Consider the following 21,143-nt stretch of genomic DNA (forward strand, 5'->3'; position numbering starts at 1 on the left):
GCTTTGACCTGCACAATCTCACCCACAGTCTGTGCCGAAGGCTTCTGGTGTTGCCGGACCTGTTGATAAAGGAACTAGGCAGGATTTCCCATCCAGACCAGAAGAATCTCCATGCTTGACTTCTGAACGCTTGAGGTTTCGGTTGGGGCCAACATTGCATGATAGTTCACTACTGTCCATTCCTCACCGAAAGCCTGCTTGATCTCCAGAGACAGTTTGTTACCCAATCCTGAGGGGTGTCGAAGGATTTTGTGCAGCAATGCTTATTACCGTACTTATTGCAACATCGGCAATGGATTTAGATACCCAAATCCACTCAATTGCCCTGACCACAAATGGGCTTTACTTTATACCTGGTTTGTCTAGAGCTCAGTTATCTTCAGAATAAACATTTAATGTTCTAAATTAAGCATTCATTAGCAATCAAACTTACATAATTAGCAATTTTGTTAGATCGCCATTTTCAATGGAATGGGAAGTTAATGGCAATCAATACAGATTATTTTGCAGTTGTTTTGTTTCACACTACTTGGGTTTTGTTGTAATGCAGCAGTCCCCATATGGTCATTGTAATGAGACGTTTGTTTTTTCACTCATTTTGAATTCTTTATGCACTTCATATTGTCCTCCCTTTTCAATATGAAACTTCAAATTCCAGAATGCAAAGAGATGTCAAGTTAAACTCTCCTACTTCTTTAGTGACATAAGGCACTGTCATTAACACTTTTAGTCCTATGACATTGAGGGTCAGCTTGCTCATGTGCACGCTGTACTTCATCCAAAACAATTATTTTTATGACCACAATCAGTCAGATGTGGAAATGGGACAGACTGTTCTTTTTTGGAGATTGGATTTTTCTTTTTTGTGGCGGTTAACATTAAGCAGCCAACATAGCTGTGTGCGGTTTTTGATTTGGAAAGATGTGCGGACAGCCAGCACAGTTAAAAAACAAAGACCAACTCCATGCCCAGCACAGAACCCGACACCTCTGCCTCACAACAAGCCAACGCGTTTATTTTATTTAACACTTGTAAAGCGTGCCTAACCAGTAGGTATCAGGGCGCGGACAGATATTTACAGAAATTGTTACAGATGCATAGAAGTGAGTGAACATATAATAGAATGTATGATTTACAATGTACAATAATTACAGATCTAGCAGATATTTACAAATATTTACATGACGCCAAGGTGTTTTCTAGGATTTATGGGTACTAACGTTTGAACGTGAGGAGCCAGATTTTGTGTTTTCTGTGCAAAGATGTGTGATGGGTCAGATCTGATGGCAAAGGGCAGTGTTCCACTCTGACAGTTATTACTGGAAAGCTACATCCACCGGACTTGGATTTTTTTAATTTGGAGACTGCTGAGGAGAGAGGCTGTGGAGGTGCATGTGGAGGTGCATGTATGTTTCGTGCTTTGTGTTGGGGTCAAGAGGTTAGTCTTATTTGGGGGACGTATTAATAAGGCATTTGTGTGTAATTGCCAGTATTCTGAATCTAATTCTGTCTTGGATGGGCAGCCAGTGGGCTTGTTTCTGAGATGTGTTCTCTCCTAGGGATGTTTAGTGCAGCTCGAAGGGTGTTATTTTGAGTAAGAGTTTTTTTGATACTGTTGTGAGAGGCGCCGGCCAAGAGGATGTTGCAATAATCCAGTTTGCACAGGATAAGGGCTCTTGCTACGGTTAGGCAACTGTCAGGTGTGAGGTAAGGTCTGCAAGCATTAATGAGCTTGGCTGTAGAGTAAGCTGATGAGATAGTAGTGTTGACTTGTCTTGATAAGGTTATTGAAGAGTCCAAGTATACCCCTGTTCACCTAAGGAGCACCTGGGCCTTAAATCCAATCGTATACCGTTCTTTCATTGACTATTTTTTTCAAAGATTTTTTTTAACCAAAATATTTGCCGAAAAAACCCATCCAGAAACATGGGGTGCGAGGTCGGAAAGGGCATATAAAGGGTTGGGGTTTCTGGAATAGTAAAAAAACACAATATGGAAGGAGGCACCCTCCCCAAATAAAAGTATACATATTTTGTAAAAAAAAACAGTTGGGGGGGGGGGGGGGATGGGGGCGGTGAAAGAACAAAGAACCAATACACAAATGGAGCAGGGGCACGGCAGACTGACCAGCACGTTTTGTTGCACCATTCACTCAGGATTTCTGAGCCCTCAAGTTTCCTGTGTTTGTGTGAAAAGGCCATGCAGTTCCTTTTATTCTGGGACTTCTTGCTGTTTTATTACATTTTAAATGGGAGCGAAAAAACTACAAGACCCAGAATCCAAAGAGAAAAACAGGACTAGATGGCCTTCACATATATTGTCATGGGAAGCGGAGAGGTCTGTGATCCTGACCTCAGAGTAACCTGAAGCTTTCCCAGTGAATTTTCCCATTTTCGTTCAGGTAAGTAAAATGTCACTGCTGTTTTCTACGGTGTTGCCCAGCAGGGGCACTGTCTTGTGGAGGCTCCTGCGGCAACACTGCAGTAATGACGCACACAGTAGGCAGAGCTGCTTACAGCAACTGATGAGCCGGAACTGGCTTGTCCCTTTTATTATTTCCCAAGTCACATGGTCACTAACATGAGAACCTAGCACGAGCCCTGGGAGATACCATGCTCCCAGGAGGGGTGACACACAACAATGATAATACTGTGCTGCTTTACCTGTTTTTTGCAATTCCACACCTGAGCATTTAATACTGAGGTCAAATTAAAAAAAAATAACCTTTCTTCTCCTTTTGGGCACAGCAATTATAACACCACTGACCACAAATCAAAGAATCCCATACACTGATCATGGGGCTGTTGGAACCAAGGCCAGAATGCTCTACAACACACCACACCCATTTGACTTCCTAAACTTTTATGTCACTTGGAGCACTATGAAACCGCAGTAGAGCATGGAGTCTGGGATCAGTTGTACAAGCCAAGCCACGTTGCGTGCAGGGCAGGGCAATGGTGATTATGTTGCGGAGCCTGACACGATTGTCTCGGCCTGCAGGCCCAAGAACAAGGTTAACTCTAGTAACGCATCTTCTAAGCCCAATCAGATGGGCATTACTGGCCTGAAAATCATGTAGCAGTTTCTGCAACACATTCAATAAAATAAGAAATTGAGTAGTGGTCCATCGCAAATTGCGATGCCGCTAATTTTATGCATTGCACACAAAAGCAAACAAGCCCTTAAGGGCAGCAGCTCATGCCCATTCAACAAGGGTGACGGCAGCATCTGCGGCAATGTGATCCGGGATTCCCCTGGCAGACATTTGCCAGGCAGCCACCTGGGCCGCCGCGGACACGTTTGCGAAGCATTACTGCCCCCAGGCGCAACACGCTGCAGACACAGAACAGGAAGTGCAGTCCTTGTGTAAAAAAGACCCAACCATCAGATTTGGTTTACATCTGCCTTGACCACTCTGAACCAGGATAAAAAATGAGCGGAACGAATTTGGGAAAAAGATAGAACAGACCACAATAAGATAAGACCATATGAAAGTTCCTGAAAAATTCATAAAGGTGTGAGATATACAAGGCAAAGAATAATTATTTTAATTCACAAATTGAGAATTCAGAGAATGATACTAAGAAACTATTTGAAATCCTCAGGAAATTAGAGAAACCCTGCACATAATCACAATCATGTGTTCCTACTAAGGAAGACTGTATGCTACCTTTTGTCACAACACAGTCCCAGGCACTATGAAAAGTGTGGTAGTCACCCCATTGTTAAAAAAACCGGCCAAGATCCCAAGGTATCCAACAATCTAAGACCTATAACTAATGTCCCATTTTTATTGCAACTATGCAATTTCAGGGGTGCTTGGAGCAAGAAAATATTATTCACCCTAGACAGTCGGGATTTAGGTCCAGTCATGGCACAGCATGTGTTCTGGTGGACCTCCAAACCCAAATGTAGAGTATTGATGACAGCAGCAAGACTGGGCCGCTGAAGCTATTAGACTTGAGAAGTTGAACCATTTAGCACACCTTGTATTTAAATGATGGTTGTAAGAATACACTTGTTATGGTTGATTAGGATTTTTAAAATCATTTAAAGTGCCGGGGAGAAGAACAACCACCTTGGCATAAAGGTTGTGAATACTGTAGAAGCTAGATAAGTTCCCTATTTGGGAACTCGTCCCCTGCACACTGTCTATGGCCATGGATGCCAAACTATTATAGGATCTGTCTTAATGATCTCTTTGAAGTTTTATATTAGTTTCCTTAGAAAACACTCTTCTTGTGACATATTTGAGAGAAAGCAATCAAAAGTAAAAGTCTTAATAAATGAAATACAAATTCCAATTATGCAATTTTTTACAATGTTTCACAATTTATTGGTTAGTCCATGTGGGTTTGCCCAACGCGTTTTGGGAACAATTTTCTCTTCTTTATGGGCTGATCATACATTCAATTCTTCAAATCTAGTTAGAAAACCAAACATTTATAAATTAATTAAATAATATTTAGAGATTGTACATTCATGTTTTCATGTAAGTAGTTAACACTTATCTATACAGTACTGCAGTAGTTCCAACCATATGTCATCAGAGATGCATAAATAGTGAAATACACTGCTTGGATAAAGAGGGAATACTTATTTAGTGAAATACGCTGCTTGGGTAGAGAGGGTAGGTGTACCTGCACTGAAATTCATATTTAGCGCCCTTTGTGGTTTTATGAAAGAACTATAGTAAATTATCAGGGAGTAAGTCAGAGTAGATTAAAGGTCTTGAGAGCACTGAGCCTGTTTCTGTCAGTTAATTAAACACTCTTAGTCTAATTCCATTAATGCTCAAATGTACGCTCATGTAAAAAACGAAAAACATACCATCAATCCTGTGTCATTTGTGGCAATGACTGATGTGCATTTGAACTGGTACTCTTATTTCATAAGTGGGTCCTTCTCTTTAGAGAAAAGTGAGGAAATCTCCAATGCTACTACATCTTATGTACTGGTAAGTTGTTTGCTTGGTGGTGTCCCCTTTCTTAGATGTATGCTAGGATGGGTTTCTACTTGCAGCGCAACTACAGTTGCAAAAGAAAAAGTAACGTGTTCTTATCTGTTGAAAGCTGGTGTTTAAGGAGTACAGAATTAAATTGCATAATTCTGCTGCAGAGGATCTTTCATAGATTCAGATGCTTTAATATTCCCCGTCGTCAGACTGGGAATCCTTGGTGATAAAAATAATTATTAAAAATGTTTTTAATATACACACATTGCTACATTGCAATGCATGTACATAGCCCATCATGGCCTATGAGCCATTCTATTGTGTAGTCCCTCCACCTCACTTTGGTTCTCTATGGCCCCAACCAATGAGGTGGCAGGGCTTAAGCTCCACCCCCGGCAGCCATCTTCAGATTTTTTCACTGCAGTCTAATTGACACAGGAAATCCTCAAGTTCTCTGAGCTTTTTCCGAATTTGCTTCAAATTTCACAGTAGTGTATATTTTTATATACGCTACCACATTCCCCTGGCTAGGGGCTACCACCACTGCTTTTTGGGGTGTTAAAAAACTTTATTTTTACCCAGAATTCGTCGAGTGAACTTTCTCTTCATATGGCTGACCATCAGACTACCAAGAAGCCTTCCCTCTTCAGGGAATGCACGTGGTGCAAGAGAAAGGTGGTTTACATGAAAGATCCCCATGATCATTGTATATACTGTCTTTATCCTCATGACATCCAAAAATGTCACATTTGCAAGTCTTTCAACTAAAACCCTAAAAGACAGGCATAGAAGACTTCTTCATTTGGAAGCTAAGGAACTTTCTTCTGATGAGGAATCTGCGAAGACAGCACCTGTTCACTCCAGCAAGTTGGCTGAGAAGCAAACTTCTAAAAGAAGGGCTTCTTCAGTGGAAAGGAGCTCCTGTCCCAAGAGCAAGAGGAAGCTGGAAATTATACCTTTCCTTCCTCCCCTGGATTCTACAAACCAAAAGATGAAGCATTCTACGGCATAAACTACCTCCAAAGGTAAGGAGGAGTTTGCAAAAAAACGGGGATGGGGGGAGTCGTCCACGGAGAGGCCGTCTACAAGCAGCAGTAAAGGTAGAGGCCCGTCATCCACCAAGCCGTTGACGGCATCGTCATTGATGACCACCACGCAAACCGCATCATCCATGACCAAGTCTTCATCAGTGAGTTTATTGTCCACGAAACAATAGTCGACGAAGGAGGCTCATCACTCATCCACAAGATATTCGTCCACGAAGCACTCGTCGATGGAGAAGTTACCGTCATCAAAATCTTATTTCTTGCACTCGTCGACCGATAAGGGCAAGCCACCGTCCACGAAATCCTTGTCCACAGATCCGCCATCGACGAGGCCGTTGTCGACAAAAACTTCGACCACGGCTCTGTTGACGGCACCGCAAGTTCCGTTATAGACGGAGGAATTAGGGCCCAAAATGCCCCTCGCTGACGCCACTGTCACGCCAACCAATGAAGACAGTCTCCCTGAGTCTTTAGAAGCGCCACCTCAGTTTGTGGACGCTCTTGAACCACAGGGAACGCAATTATCTCCCTTAGGAGAAATGCCAGAGCTGCCTGACGTCATCCTGCAAGAGGAATTTTCAGACACTGAGTTTGTTGAAGAACAACACTGTCTTACACCTAAGGAACACAGTCCTCCTTGGCAACCTACTACAGAAATGCCTGCTGATCCTTATGATCCTGTGCTAATGTTATCAATGCAAAGGATCATTGAAGAGTTCAACAGGCAACAAAGTGAAAAAAGCAAAACAACTGTACCGAGAGAGTCTAACCTTCTGCAGAGGGTGTCATATCCCACAGAAGGAGATGGTCATTGTGGCGCCGTTGGTCCCAATCACGGGTGGCGGCCATTGTTTCTCCCAAGATGGCGGCGTCATCCGATTGCAGTATTCCAGCCTTGCAAGGGATGCTTGCAACTATGGCTCCACCCCCTCAGCAAGGATCTGGTTATCTTGCGGCAGGCACAACGCTCGAGTGCGTTGCTACTCTCCCCAGTCAGCGCTTCGTAAGTTCGCCCCCTAGGCTTATACTCTTACTAAATTTCTCATTGCACCTTGCTAATACCTTCCACTGTTTCTGTCTTCTAGAAGCTTTCTTGTCGTACTCCAAGGGCAGAGATTCCGCCTCCTAACCTCCGTTTTCGAGTGCCAGAACGGCTCGAAACAGATCCTTTTCATTTCACCTGTAACCGCTTCCAATCGCACCGGTCTGAACACTTCGTATACATTGACTCGATTCAGCCTCTTCACTCATTTCCCGACAGTGTAATTCAGAAGGCTTTTTCTTTGCATCACAATCCGAATCTGCTGTCAGGTACCCTTCTCTCCTTCTCATTTGTTCCTATGGCATTTCAGAAAGGTCAGCCTGTTCTAAATTCAGGTCTTTCATGTTTCCCTTACATATCATATTAGATTCCCGAAGTTACATCACGATATCCACGAGTTCTCACTCTGTGTCTCACAGAAGGAATTCGTACACATGCAATCCTGAGACATTATAGGGCACAATCTCCTTTATAAAGGGTAACTATTTGGCAACTGATATTCTGCTTCCACTCTGTCCTTCAGTGCAAACTTACCATTCTCTAATCTTTACTTTCGTTATTTTTCTTTGTGGTATTTGCATTCAGTCACCTGGAACTGAGACTCGACCCAACCTGCTTAACAGAGAAGACGTCCAACAGCTGAGGCGGTCAGGGTTTTCTTCCCCAGAGGGTTTCCCTGGGGAGTTCCTTCCTTCCTGGTGCAATTTATCATCGGGATAGGAGGAGATTCCCCCGGGGGGGCTTCTCATATTCAACACATTCGAGCTACTGGATCAGGTCAGTGGGTGCATGTTTACAGGGAACCATTATTATTCCTGGAGATTTTAAATGCAAGAACAAAAGATTACAGTTAACAACGCCCAAAAAGAATTATAATAAGGAATTTACCTTAGTTTCTTTTCTATGTTTGCATTTTGTTTCCAGGAATAATTGTTTTTCCCCTTGCGCGCTCACTGAAATGGATCCGGCTCAACAACAGCAATTATTGGCGGCAGTCCAGTCGCTAACGGCCAAAGTCCAAGCACTTAAGCAAGAGAATGCTGTATTACGGCAACACATGGGGAGGTCCCCTAGTTGTTCCGAACTTCCTCCTGGACCTTTACCAGGGGGACGTTTTGATGGAGACCCGCATAAGTTGAGAGAGTTTTTAGAATCTTGCACAGTGCAGTTTATGTTTAAGACTGCATTTTTTCACACTGATAGGGATAAGGTGGGACACATGATTGCTCACCTTACCGGTCCAGCTCTAGCCTGGGCTACCCCTTTAGTTACTTCAAACAATCCAATTCTGGATTCATATCCTGCCTTTGTTAATAGTCTTAAGACCATGTTCGGGAGGCAGGAGGTCACACTGTCAGCTCAAGAACAACTATTGGATTTTCGTCAGGGTTCTTTGGATCTCTTTGTCTATATTACTCGCTTCAAACAATTGGCAGCAGGAACGTCCTGGGCTGATGACGCCTTGATTACGCTTTTTAGGCGGGGTTTAAATGAAGAACTAAAGGATGAGGTCTCTAGAGTTCCTCGCCCGCCTAATTTGGCCGAATTAATATCGATGGTTATGCAGATGGACTACAGAATTTTGGAAAGACGTCAGGAAAAGAGACGGCAAAAGAATTTTCGGTCTCAGCCTGACAATTCAATTGTCTCCCCCAAGGGAAACTTCTCTGACGAACCAATGCAGATAGGTGCAGCTCGTGGTCCTTTATCCGCTGAGGAGCGACTTCGACGTCGCACCTTAGGGTTGTGCATGTACTGTGGTTCCAAGGAGCATCCTTTACAAAATTGTCCGATCATTCTCTCTCGGAAGCAGGGAAACGCTTGAACCTGACCGTCGGGGGAGCCACGGTTAGGGAATCAGTGAGCGGTTCCCCTTCTTCCTCCATTTCATCCCACATTACAGATGTCCCTGATACCCCTATGTTGGTTCTAAAGGTTACCTTTTCTTGTGATTCCTTGGGTTTAATTGAGGTTCGTGCATTGGTGGATTGTGGGGCAGCAGGTAATTTCATTGACGATATTTGGGCGGCCAAATTTAGAATTCCTCGTTCTTCCAAATCTATTGCTATTCCCGTTGAGTCAGTAGATGGGAGTCCGTTGGTATCGGGTCCCATCAAGGAACAGACGGTTCCCTTGCGGATGTCCGTTTCTCCTCATAGGGAAGTCATCACCTTAGACATTATCCGGACTGCCCATTATCCTGTGATATTGGGATTACCTTGGCTTAGGGTGCACAACCCTTACATTAATTGGTCGGCTGGAACATTTTTTCTAGGTTCCGTTCATTGTCAAGCCCATTGTTTTCATCGCGGTACTGGTGAACTACTTTCTGCCTCGTCTCACGGGGGTGAGGGATTGAGAACTACTGTGCTAAATCAGATTCAGGGAATTCCTGAGCCTTATCACTCTTTCCATAAGGTATTTTCCGATACTGAATATGCTGAACTGCCACCTCATCGCAGGGATGATTGTGCCATCAAATTACTTCCGGACCACCCTATCCCATTTGGTCGCTTGTATGTGCTATCCGCAAGGGAAAAGGAGGTTCTTAAGGAGTATCTTCACAAAAATGTGCACAATGGTCTCATTGCCGAATCCACCTCCCCTGCAGGGGCTTCCTTATTTTTTATTCCCAAGAAAGACTCTGCTGAACTTCGTCCTTGTGTTGACTTTCGCGGATTGAACAAGATTACGGTCCCTGATCGTTATCCCATGCCCCTAATCGCGGACATCCTTGAAGCCATTAAGGGTGCCAGGATTTTCACTAAGTTGGATTTACGGGGAGCCTACCATCTCATCCGCATCAAATCGGGGGATGAATGGAAGACGGCTTTTAGGACGCCATTTGGACATTATTATGAGTATCGCGTAATGCCATTTGGATTGTCTAATGCACCTGCAGTCTTCCAGCGCTTTATGGACCATCTTTTCTCTGACATTCTCCTACATTGTTATCGTATATCTTGATGATATTTTGTTTTTTTCTACTACACCCGCTGAACACATTGGTCATGTTACAGATGTGCTACAGCGCCTTCTAGACAACCATTTATTCTGTAAACTGGACAAGTGTGAATTTCATCGAGACAGTGTGGCATATTTGGGATTCATTCTATCCGCTCAGGGGGTCTCTATGGATCCCCGGAAGGTTTCTGCTATCCGAGACTGGACTTCTCCAAATTGTGCTAAGGATATCCAGCGATTCCTGGGGTTTGCCAACTTTTATCGTCGATTTATTCCTAGATTTTCTGAGATCATTTTGCCATTAACGGCTCTCCTCAAGAAAGGGGTTCCGTTTCATTGGTCCGTGCAAGCAGAAGAGGCTTTCACCTCCCTAAAGGGCTGTTTCATGACAGGGCCTATTCTGCTCTCTCCTGATCAAGGAAAGAGATTTATTGTAGAGTCGGATGCCTCCCACTTCGCTCTTGGAGCTATCCTTCTTCAGGAAGATGGACAGGGAGTGGAGTGTCCCGTTGCGTATATGTCTAAGACCCTTTCTCCTTCGGAACTGAACTATACAGTCCTTGAGAAGGAGTTGCTTGCCATCAAACGGGCTTTTGAGGAATGGCGACATTTGCTGCTAGGAGCCCAATTTGCGGTTGAGGTTCGGACAGACCATCACAATCTTCGAGCCCTTCAGAATGCACAAACTCGGAATAGCAGACAAGCCCGTTGGGCTCATTTTTTTTCTCCGTATGAGATTGTGTTTACCTTCATTCCTGGCAAGAGTAATTTAAAGGCTGATGCTTTATCTAGGAAGGAATCTACTGAGTGGGATCATTGCCGGGCCGAACCTTTATTTCCCAATGCTCGTTTTGTACGTGTGATTTCTAGTTTTCTTCAGTCCGTAGCCAACGCTACATTGGTTTTTCAACAGGAGAACCCTGACGTTTTTCGGGCACTGGGGCTCACTATCTCTCAGGGTTGTGGTTACCGGCATCGGAAACTGTTTCTGCCCTCGACGGAACTCCAAAAGACTATTCTTACAATGTGTCACGACTCGCTTATGGCTGGTCATCGGGGAGTCAACAATACTACGGAGCTGGTCCGCCGTAACTTCTGGTGACCTAATCTTGTGGAGGATGTGAAGCAATATGTGGCTGCCTGTACCGTCTGTTTACAATCTAAGGCACCTCGATGTTCCCCCTTGGGTCTCCTCACGAGAATGCCCGTTCCGGTTCGTCCATGGCAGATCATTTCCACGGACTTTGTAGTGGATCTTCCTAAATCAGCGGGATGTACGACCATTATGGTCACTATTGACTACTTCACGAAGATGGCCCACTTCATGGCTTTGCCAAAGGTACCTACCTCAGCGCAGATGGCAAGGATCTTTATTACGCATATTTTTTCTGTTCATGGCTTACCGGATACGATTGTTTCTGATAGGGGTCCCCAGTACACTTCTAGATATTGGCAGCAACTGTGCAGGATGCTTGGTGTTACCCGTGCTTTGAGCTCGGGATTTCATCCGCAAACGAATGGACAGACAGAACGATTGAATCAGACCCTTGAGGGTTATCTCAGGTGCTATGTTTCAGCTTCTCAGGACAATTGGACGGAGTTGTTGTCTTTGGCTGAATTTGCCTATAATAATGCACATCATGCATCATTGGGATCCAGTCCGTTTCACTGTTCCTATGGGTTCCATCCTACCTGCTTCCCTGTAGGGGTGTCGTCTGCATCTTCTTTTCCGGATGTCGTCTGTCTGCTGCAGGATATTCAACAGGGTCATCAGAAGGCTCTGACTTCTCTTCAGAACGCTCAGGAACGGATTAAGCGTTTTGCTGATCACCGACGCTCTCCAGCTCTGGTTTTTGCATCCGGGGACAGGGTATGGTTGGCCTCTCGATTTCTTCCTCGGCACCTGGTGCCTTCCAAACTTTCTCCTAAGTACTTTGGTCCATTCCCTGTGCTTCAACGTTAGGGTGAGGTGGCCTATCGTCTACAACTTCCTCCTTCTTGGTCCAGGATTCATCCGGTTTTTCATGTTTCTCAACTTAAGCAGGATGTGGCGGATCGCTTTTCTCGTCATCTGGTTGCTCGTCCTCCTCCTGTTTCGACTCCTTCGGGGCCGGAGTTTGAGGTAGCCGGAATTTGCGATTCCCGTTACCACCGGGGCCGTCTTCAGTACTTGGTGGATTGGCGTGGATATTCGCCGGCTGAACGGTCCTGGGAACTGGCTTCTGCCGTTCATGCTCCACAGCTGGTTCGCCGGTTTCATCGTTCTCATCCCGGCAAACCGGGTACGTCTGCTCTTTGGAGGGGGCATACTGTCATATCCCACAGAAGGAGATGGTCATTGTGGCGCCGTTGGTCCCAATCACGGGTGGCGGCCATTGTTTCTCCCAAGATGGCGGCGTCATCCGATTGCAGTATTCCAGCCTTGCAAGGGATGCTTGCAACTATGGCTCCACCCCCTCAGCAAGGATCCGGTTATCTTGCGTCAGGCAACGCTAGAGTGCGTTGCTACTCTCCCCAGTCAGCGCTTCGTAAATTCGCCCCCTAGGCTTATACTCTTACTAAATTTCTCATTGCACCTTGCTAATACCTTCCACTGTTTCTGTCTTCTAGAAGCTTTCTTGTCGTACTCCAAGGGCAGAGATTCCGCCTCCTAACCTCCGTTTTCGAGTGCCAGAACAGCTCGAAACAGATCCTTTTCATTTCACCTGTAACCGCTTCCAATCGCACAGGTCTGAACACTTCGTATACATTGACTCGATTCAGCCTCTTCACTCATTTCCCGACAGTGTAATTCAGAAGGCTTTTTCTTTGCATCACAATCCGAATCTGCTGTCAGGTACCCTTCTCTCCTTCTCATTTGTTCCTATGGCATTTCAGAAAGGTCAGCCTGTTCTAAATTCAGGTCTTTCATGTTTCCCTTACATATCATATTAGATTCCCGAAGTTACATCACGATATCCACAAGTTCTCACTCTGTGTCTCACAGAAGGAATTCGTACACATGCAATCCTGAGACATTATAGGGCACAATCTCCTTTATAAAGGGTAACTATTGGCAACTGATATTCTGCTTCCACTCTGTCCTTCAGTGCAAACTTACCATTCTCTAATCTTTACTTTCGTTATTTTTCTTTGTGGTATTTGCATTCAGTCACCTGGAACTGAGACTCGACCCAACCTGCTTAACAGAGAAGACGTCCAACAGCTGAGGCGGTCAGGGTTTTCTTCCCCAGAGGGTTTCCCTGGGGAGTTCCTTCCTTCCTGGTGCAATTTATCATCGGGATAGGAGGAGATTCCCCCGGGGGGGCTTCTCATATTCAACACATTCGAGCTACTGGATCAGGTCAGTGGGTGCATGTTTACAGGGAACCATTATTATTCCTGGAGATTTTAAATGCAAGAACAAAAGATTACAGAGGGAGTTTTCACCTCGGCAAAGCACGCCAAGACATTCGCCTTCCAGGAGTAGGCCACAGAAAAGGGTGCGTTCACCCGAGCCACCACGCAGGTCTAGGAGCAGGACACTGAGTGCTTCACCGACAAGGGTCCCTTCTCTGGCATCGTCGCACAGGACAAGGTCTCCAGCTAGAGATCCAACGGTTGTACCATCCTCTGTCCTGGTCTCAGACTGGCAAGAAGATCCTTTCAGAGAGTTTTCTGAACTGGAAATAGGGGAGATCATGCAGGAAACCGGACACTAGTGAATGGGATGATTACATTGTCGAAAAACCCAGAAAGAAAGTTTCTCGGGGTGGTTCTTCACCACCGGATGATCTAGTCTCTTTTCATACTATCATCGGCAAAGCCGCAGAATTGTTCCAATTATAGGTCACATTGGAGGAGAGGTCGGTGCTCTATGAGCACAGGGACAAGCGTAGGAGAACTGTTACTACCATTCCTCTCCTCGACACCATTTGGGAGTCTGGTTCCAAGATATTGGCCACACCCTTATCCACTCCGGCTCTAGTTTCCAGGCAAGAGAAAAAGTACAAAGCTCTGGAGTCTGCTCCTCTTTGTCTTTGAGGTCATACAAAACCAGATTCGGTTATCACAGTAGCAGCTAGGACAAAGTTGGCCAATCCAGCATCACCTCTATCAGCCCCACCGGACAAGGACGGTCGCAAACTAGAGGATATGGGCAGGAAAGTGTGTGCATCAGCATCGCTTACCATCAAGACGGGCAACGCGCTGGCCATGACGGCGAGATTCGACTGCGAGCTTTAGCTCCGTATGTCCAAGCTGGCCAAACAGCTGCCCGTAGAGCTCCAGGAGGAAGCCAGGTCGATTATCATTGATGGGGAAGCAGCTTCGGATCACATGGTTGACGCTGCAGTCGATGTGGCGGAGTCAGGTTTCCGGCAGATGGCCCACAGTACAGTGCTGAGAAGACAGGCCTGCATAAAGGCTACCAATATCAGGCCTGAGGTCCAAGTGCAGATTTTGGATATGCCCTTTGATGGTCAAGAACTCTTTAGGAAAATGATTGATGGCCACCTCAAAGGAATCCAAATGGATACGGACACGGCACGTGCCATCAGCTCCTTGAAAGAGAAAGACAAGGATCGCCAGTCGTTTTGTCCCTTTTGAGGTTCATCCTCGAAGTACAGAGGTTTCAACCGCTCTTCCTATGGCCAGAAGTTGCAAGGTAGTTCATACCAGGACTCCAAATACCAATCTTCCAATAAGTAAGCCCAGAGAGGAGGGCGGAGCGCCACTCAAGGGAAGTCGCAGAGCAAGCAAAACTGACAGTCTAGCTCCTCCCCCTCAATGTCACACCCCGGTGGGGGGGAAGGGTGAGCCAGTTCTACCAACGCTGCCAGTCAATAACATCAGACAAATGGGTGTTACAGGTGGTGCGCGAGGGACACAGCTTGGAATTTCTAGACCAGCCCCCTTCCTTACCCCCGGCGCCGCGTAGGGTACATATGTTAAAGCAAGTCATGTCCGAAATCCAGAAACTGCTGCACAAAGCAGCGATAGAGCCAGTACCTTACTCTCTGAAGGGGAAGGGTTTCTACTCCCGTTTCTTCCTCGTCAAAAAGAAGAATGCTCAATGGCGACCCATCTTGGACTTGAGAGCGCTAAACAAATACATCAAGCACATCAAATTCAAGATGACCGCTCTGCAAGGAGTGCTCCCTTGGATAAACATGCACGATTTCTTGGCCACTCTAGACTTGGAGGACGCATACTTCCGCGTACTGATCCATCCAGCACACAGAAAATTCCTCAGGTTCACTGTGGGTGATCTTCATTTTCAGTTCTGAGTACTCCCAATCGGTCTAGTATGAGCACGAAGGGTGTCTACAAAATGCCTAGCACCAGTGGATGCAAAACTCAGGAGGACAGGAACCGAAATCTTTCCATATCTGGATGACTGGTTGATAAAAGCGAGTTCCGCCTCAAGCGCGCGCTTGGTGGTTTTTAAGGACAACAGATCTCCTAAGAGAGTTAGGTTTCGGCATAAACAAAGCCAAGCCAAGTCCTGTCCAGTTCCCAGCAAGACACTTTCTTTCCTGGTAGCCAATCTCAACCCCAACATTCCCAGAGTGAGACCGTCGGCAGAAAGAACATCAGCAATTCTCCACTTGACTTCTTGTTTCTTGAAGAGAGAAACAACATCAGTGCGCTCTTACGAGTCCCTCCTGGGCATGTCCTCATGTATATTCCTCATACCAAATTGCAGGCTTCGCATGAGGCCCGTTCAGGAGGCACTGGACCACCAATGGAAACAAACTCTGGGTTCGTGGGAGGACATCGTCCAGATTCCTACGTCTTTGCACAGGCTCTTCGATGGTGGAACACTCCGCAGAACCTTTTACACAGAATGCCGTTTCGGCACCAACGTCGACCCTTCTCTTGAGGACGGACGTGTCTCTTTCAGGTTGGGGCGCTCATCTTGCAGACCTACAAACCACAGGCTCCTGGTCACCCCAAGAATCACAACTCCACATCAGCGTGCTGGAACTCAGGGCCATTCGATGGGCACTGAAAGCTTTCCTTCCGGTAGTAGCGGGGCAGGTACTCGCTGTACAGACAGACAACACGACCTCCATGCACTACACAAACAAGCAAGGAGGCACGAGGTCAGAGATTTTGTCTCAAGAAGCTCAACTACTATGGGCATTGGCCCTGCACCAGCGTCCAAATCAAGGCGGAACATCATCTGGGAGTGGACAGTGTCTTAGTGGACAAGTTGAGCAGGGACTACACATCTTCTCACAAATGGGAGCTGGACTAGAAGGAAGCCCAACGGATTTTCACCTCATGGGACCAGCCACATCTCAATCTTTTTTCCAACAAAGCCATCAAGAAATGCAAAAGGTTTGTCTCCAGGTACCCAGAGAGTCAGTAAGTAGGAGATGCGTTCTCAGTGGATTGGACGAGGAAATTCCTATATGCCTTTCCCCCCTTTCCCCTCATCTCGAGGATACTACGCAGACTGAGAGAGTAGATATGTTCTATGATCCTAATTGCACCGGACTGGGCACGGCAGGTCTGGTACTCGACCCTACAGCAACTGTCTCGATGGCCCCCCGATTCGCCTCAAGGAGTATCAGTATCTATTGACACAGCAGAACCGCAAAGTCCTCCACCACGATCCAGCGAGCCTGTCTCTCATGGTCTGGTTCCTGAGCAGCGCAAACTGATGAATCTCAATCTGCCTGCGGAATGCTGGGATATAATCCGAGCCTCAAGGGCACCTTCTACACGCATCACTTACACTAGGAAATTGACTAGTTTTTCCAAGTGGTGTGAGACATATGCTATTGATCCTCTCACAGCTTCGGTGGATCAAGTACTTATTATACTTAGCCAAAGCAGGTCTTTCGCTGTCTTCAATCAAGGTCCACCTGTCAGCCATTACGGCATACACGACGGCCCCGGAGACGCAGTCCTTACTCTCCCTTTCGGCCATTAAGATCTTCCTTAAAGGACTTCTGCGAACATAGCCGCCTACGCCCACGCCGGTCCCAACCTGGAGCTTGAACATGGTGCCAACAGCCCTCATGGAGTCTCCTTACGAGACCATCCACAGGTGCGACATAAAGTTCTTGTCATGGAAAATGGCTTTCTTAATAGCCATTACTTCGGCCAGGTGGATCAGTGTGTTACAAGCCTTATCTTCTGAACCTCCCTTGACCTAGTTCCATAAGCACCGTGTCATTTTAAGACCACACTCTAAGTTCCTTCCGAACGTAGTATCGGAAATGACGCTCACAGAACGCATTGTCTTACCAACTTTCTTCCAGAATCATACTTCAGAAGCGGAACGAACATTGCATTCTTTGGACATAGCAAGAGTTTTAAAGTTTTATTTGCAAAGGACTAGAGAGTTCTGTTCTTCAAATAGGCTGTTCACCGCCTTCTCAGGCCATACAAAGGGCTAGCATATTTCCAAACAAGGTCAGGTGCGCTGGGTCTCCTCTTGCATCACCCACTGCCATCAGACGAAAGGCGACCCCCTTTCCAAACCACCCTCAGCGCACTCCACCAGAGGGAGAGCGGCGTCAACAGCATTCCACGCAGGGGTGGCCCTGAAGGACATATGCAGAGATGCCACGTGGAGCACTCTGCACACGTTTGCTAGACACTACTGCCTGGCTGAAGACATCAACAAAGAAACTGCAATTGGAAAGGCAGTGCTCCACCATCTCTTTGCATAAGATAGGACCAGCCTCCTTTTCCCACCTTTCCCGGAGTATGTAACCGTTGTGTTGCTGCATGAGACAGGTTTGATCAGAAATATGTTTTTTTCTCTATTTATGCATATATGTATTTGATGGTGGCATGTTTTAACTGCTTGGTATTCTATTCAAGCATCTGAATCTATGAAAGATCCAATGCTGGAGAAGAACAAGTTACTTACCAACTGTAACGTTCTTTCGACTGGATGTTCCTCCCACGTATTCCTCATCTTGTGAAATTCGTTATCACCAGCTTCGATGCTTCGGAATTTGTTTTCCGGTAGAGGGCGCTGTGCTCGAGGTCGTGGTGCCGATTGTCCCTCGACAGGCTCTGTTCCGTGTCGACGTCACTGTTGGTATAAGTAGCTCGAGCCGCGCCCGTTGGCTTCAGTTCTGTTTTTTTTTTAAAGAAATACTCGTGAAACATCCAGGCGTATGCTGTGACTGATAGGCCCATCGTCAGAGGAAAGTGTAAGAAAATGTAAACTGTATTGCGGGGTAGGCTGGGAGGGTCGATGAGGAATACGTGGGAGGAACATCCAGTCGAAAGAATGTTACAATTGGTAAGTAACTTGTTCTTCGAATGGATTGTGTCCTCACACATATTCCTCATCTTGTGATAGACTCCCCTAGCAGTGATCAATTTGGAGGTGGGAGTGCTAGTTTTTGTTTTCATGGATGGAGTGAAGTACCGCATTGGCAAATAACCCCTCATTGGAGGAGGAAGCATCTAAGCAGTAATGCTTGATAAAGGTATGCATTGATGCCCATGTTGCAGCCGAGCAAATGTCTTTTGCAGGGACTACCCTCTTCAAAGCCGCAGAAGTAGCCATTCCCCTAGTGGAGTGAGCACGTAGCCCATCCGGTGGGTCTTTTCGTGCTAATCTGTAACATTCCAATATAGCCAGAATGATCCAGCGGGATATAGTTTGTTTTGTCACCGCTAACCCCAATTTACGACCTGTGTAATCCACAAAGAGTTGGTCATCTTGACGTAATTTTGCCATTCTTGAAATGTAAAAACTCAGAGCCCTCTTGGGGTCCAGTCTATGCAATCTCTCCTTTGCTTTTCCCAAACGAGGAGGATAGAATGTTGGTAAAATAATTTTTTGTGTCAAATGGAAGTCGGAAGCTACTTTCGGTAAGAAAGATGGTTTAACCTTAAGAACTACCTTGTCCTTGTAAAATATGGTATATGGAGGTTTATATGAGTGAGCCTGTAGTTCACTAACCCTGTGGGCTGATGTTAATGCCACAAGAAGGACAGTCTTTAGTGTTAAAAGCCTCAATGGACAGGCGTGCAGAGGCTCAAATGGTATACAAGTTAGGAATTTAAGAACTAAGTTTAAATCCCAATTTGGGACATGAAACGGTATTGGTGGATAAACATTGGTAAGTCACTTCAGGAACTGTATGATTAATGGAATTTTAAAGTAAGAAACCTCTTCCGAGGAGCGCTTAAAAATAGATAGCACAGCAAGATATCCTTTAATTGTTCCAATCTGGAGCCCCAGATTGGCTAGATGTAACAGAAAAGAAAGCACCATTGGGGTGCCACATTGAAAAGGGTCCACATCCCTATCTCTGCACCAGTTACTGAACTTGTTCCAACGGCACCTGTACAAGGATTTCGTTGCTGGCCTTCTGGCCGAAAGCAAAATCTCCTTTACGTCATCCGGAAGATCCTAATCCTTGTATCTCGACCTCTCAGAAACCATGCATGTAGGTTGAGTGCATTGACCTCTGGATGGAGAACCCGACCTTCCTCTTGCGAGAGAAGATCCTCTCTTAGTGGAAGACGTATTGGAGGGCAGATCGACATGTCCAGAAGGTCCGGGTACCACGTCCTCCTGGCCCAGTCCGGAGTAATTAGGATCATGGCTTTCCTGAACTTTCTCAACCTCCTGATTACTTGAGGAATCACAGGGACTGGAGGAAACGTGTACAGCACGGGGAAATCCCAGTCCACCACAAACACGTCTCCTAGAGCTCCTCTCGGGGGAAATTCCCTTGAGCAATACTAATTGCACTTCCGGTTTACCATGGTTGCGAACAGATCCACTTGAGGGTTTCTCCAATTCTCCAAAGGGCGAAGATCTCCAGAAGGACTTCCTGATCTAACTCCCACTCACGGGAGACTGTGCTCTGCCTGCTCAGAGCGTCTGCCGCCGTGTTCTGCTCTCCGGCTAGGTGAACTGCTGATAGAGAGATTCCTTCTCGTATTGCCCAGAACCAGAGCTGCATTGCCTCTCTGCACAGAGGTAGTGATCCTACGCCTCCTCTTTTGTTGAGGTAGTACATGGCCACTGTGTTGTCCGTCATTATCAGGACATTCTTTCCCTGAACAGAGGGCAGGAAGGCATTCAGCGCCAGTCTGATTGCCCTCAGATCCAATAGGTTGATGTGTAGTTTGGACTCCAATGGAGACCAACGTCCGCTGATTGTCAGATCGCTGGTGTGAGCTCCCCACCCCGTGTGTGAGGCGTCCATTACTACTGTTATCTCCGGCCATGGTTGCCAAAAAGATTCTCCCGTGAGGATGTTGTCGTTGCAAACCCACCATAATAGATTCTGAGCAACTGCGCTCGGGACTTGCAAAAGATCTGACATATTCCCCGAGAATTGGGACCACTGAGTTCTCAGGGCCCATTGGAGGGATCTCATTCTCAGTCTGGCCTCTGGCACCAGAAAAATGCAAGATGCCATGTGGCCGAGCAACCTTAGAAAATCGAAGGCCAGCAGAGGCTGGGCTTTCTTGTATTTTGTTAACATCTGCTGGATGTGGATAGCTCTTACCTCGGGTGGCGAGGCTTTGCCCGAGGAAGTGTCCAAAACTGCTCCGATAAACTGGAGTTCTTGGGATGGTATCATGTGGGACTTCTTGAAATTGAGGGAGAAGCCCAGGCTGTGGAGGAAGTGGCAGGTGATCGACAGATGTTCCTGAGCTTGTTCTGGAGAACGTGCTCTGATCAACCAGTCGTCCAGGTAGGAGCAGACGTGGATCCCCCCTCTCCTGAGACCCGTTGCCACTAACGCCATCAGCTTGGTGAAAACGCTCGGAGCGGAGGTCAACCCGAAAGGCAGAACTCGAAACTGATAGTGAGAACCGCCAACTGCGAATCTCAGGTATTTTCTGTGCTTGGGATGGATTGGCACATGAAAATAAGCATCCTGAAGGTCCAATGATACCAACCAGTCTTGGAGTTTGAGAGCCTGAAGGATCTGAGAAAGAGTTACCATCTTGAACTTGTCCTTCCTGAGGAATTTGTTCAAGTTTCTTAAGTCCAAGATGGGTCTCAGTCCTCCGTCCTTCTTTGGGATGAGAAAATAAGGGGAGTACCAACCCTTGTTCCTCTCCGCTACAGGTACATGTTCTATTTCACCTTTCTCTAGCAAGGTTAACATTTCCTGCAAAAGGAGCGGGTCTGTAATTTTGGTAGAGCTGGCTC

This window comes from Ambystoma mexicanum, chromosome 2q (genome assembly GCF_040938575.1).
Source record: "Ambystoma mexicanum isolate Mex_15411 chromosome 2q, UKY_AmexF1_1, whole genome shotgun sequence".
Lineage (NCBI taxonomy): Eukaryota > Metazoa > Chordata > Amphibia > Caudata > Ambystomatidae > Ambystoma > Ambystoma mexicanum.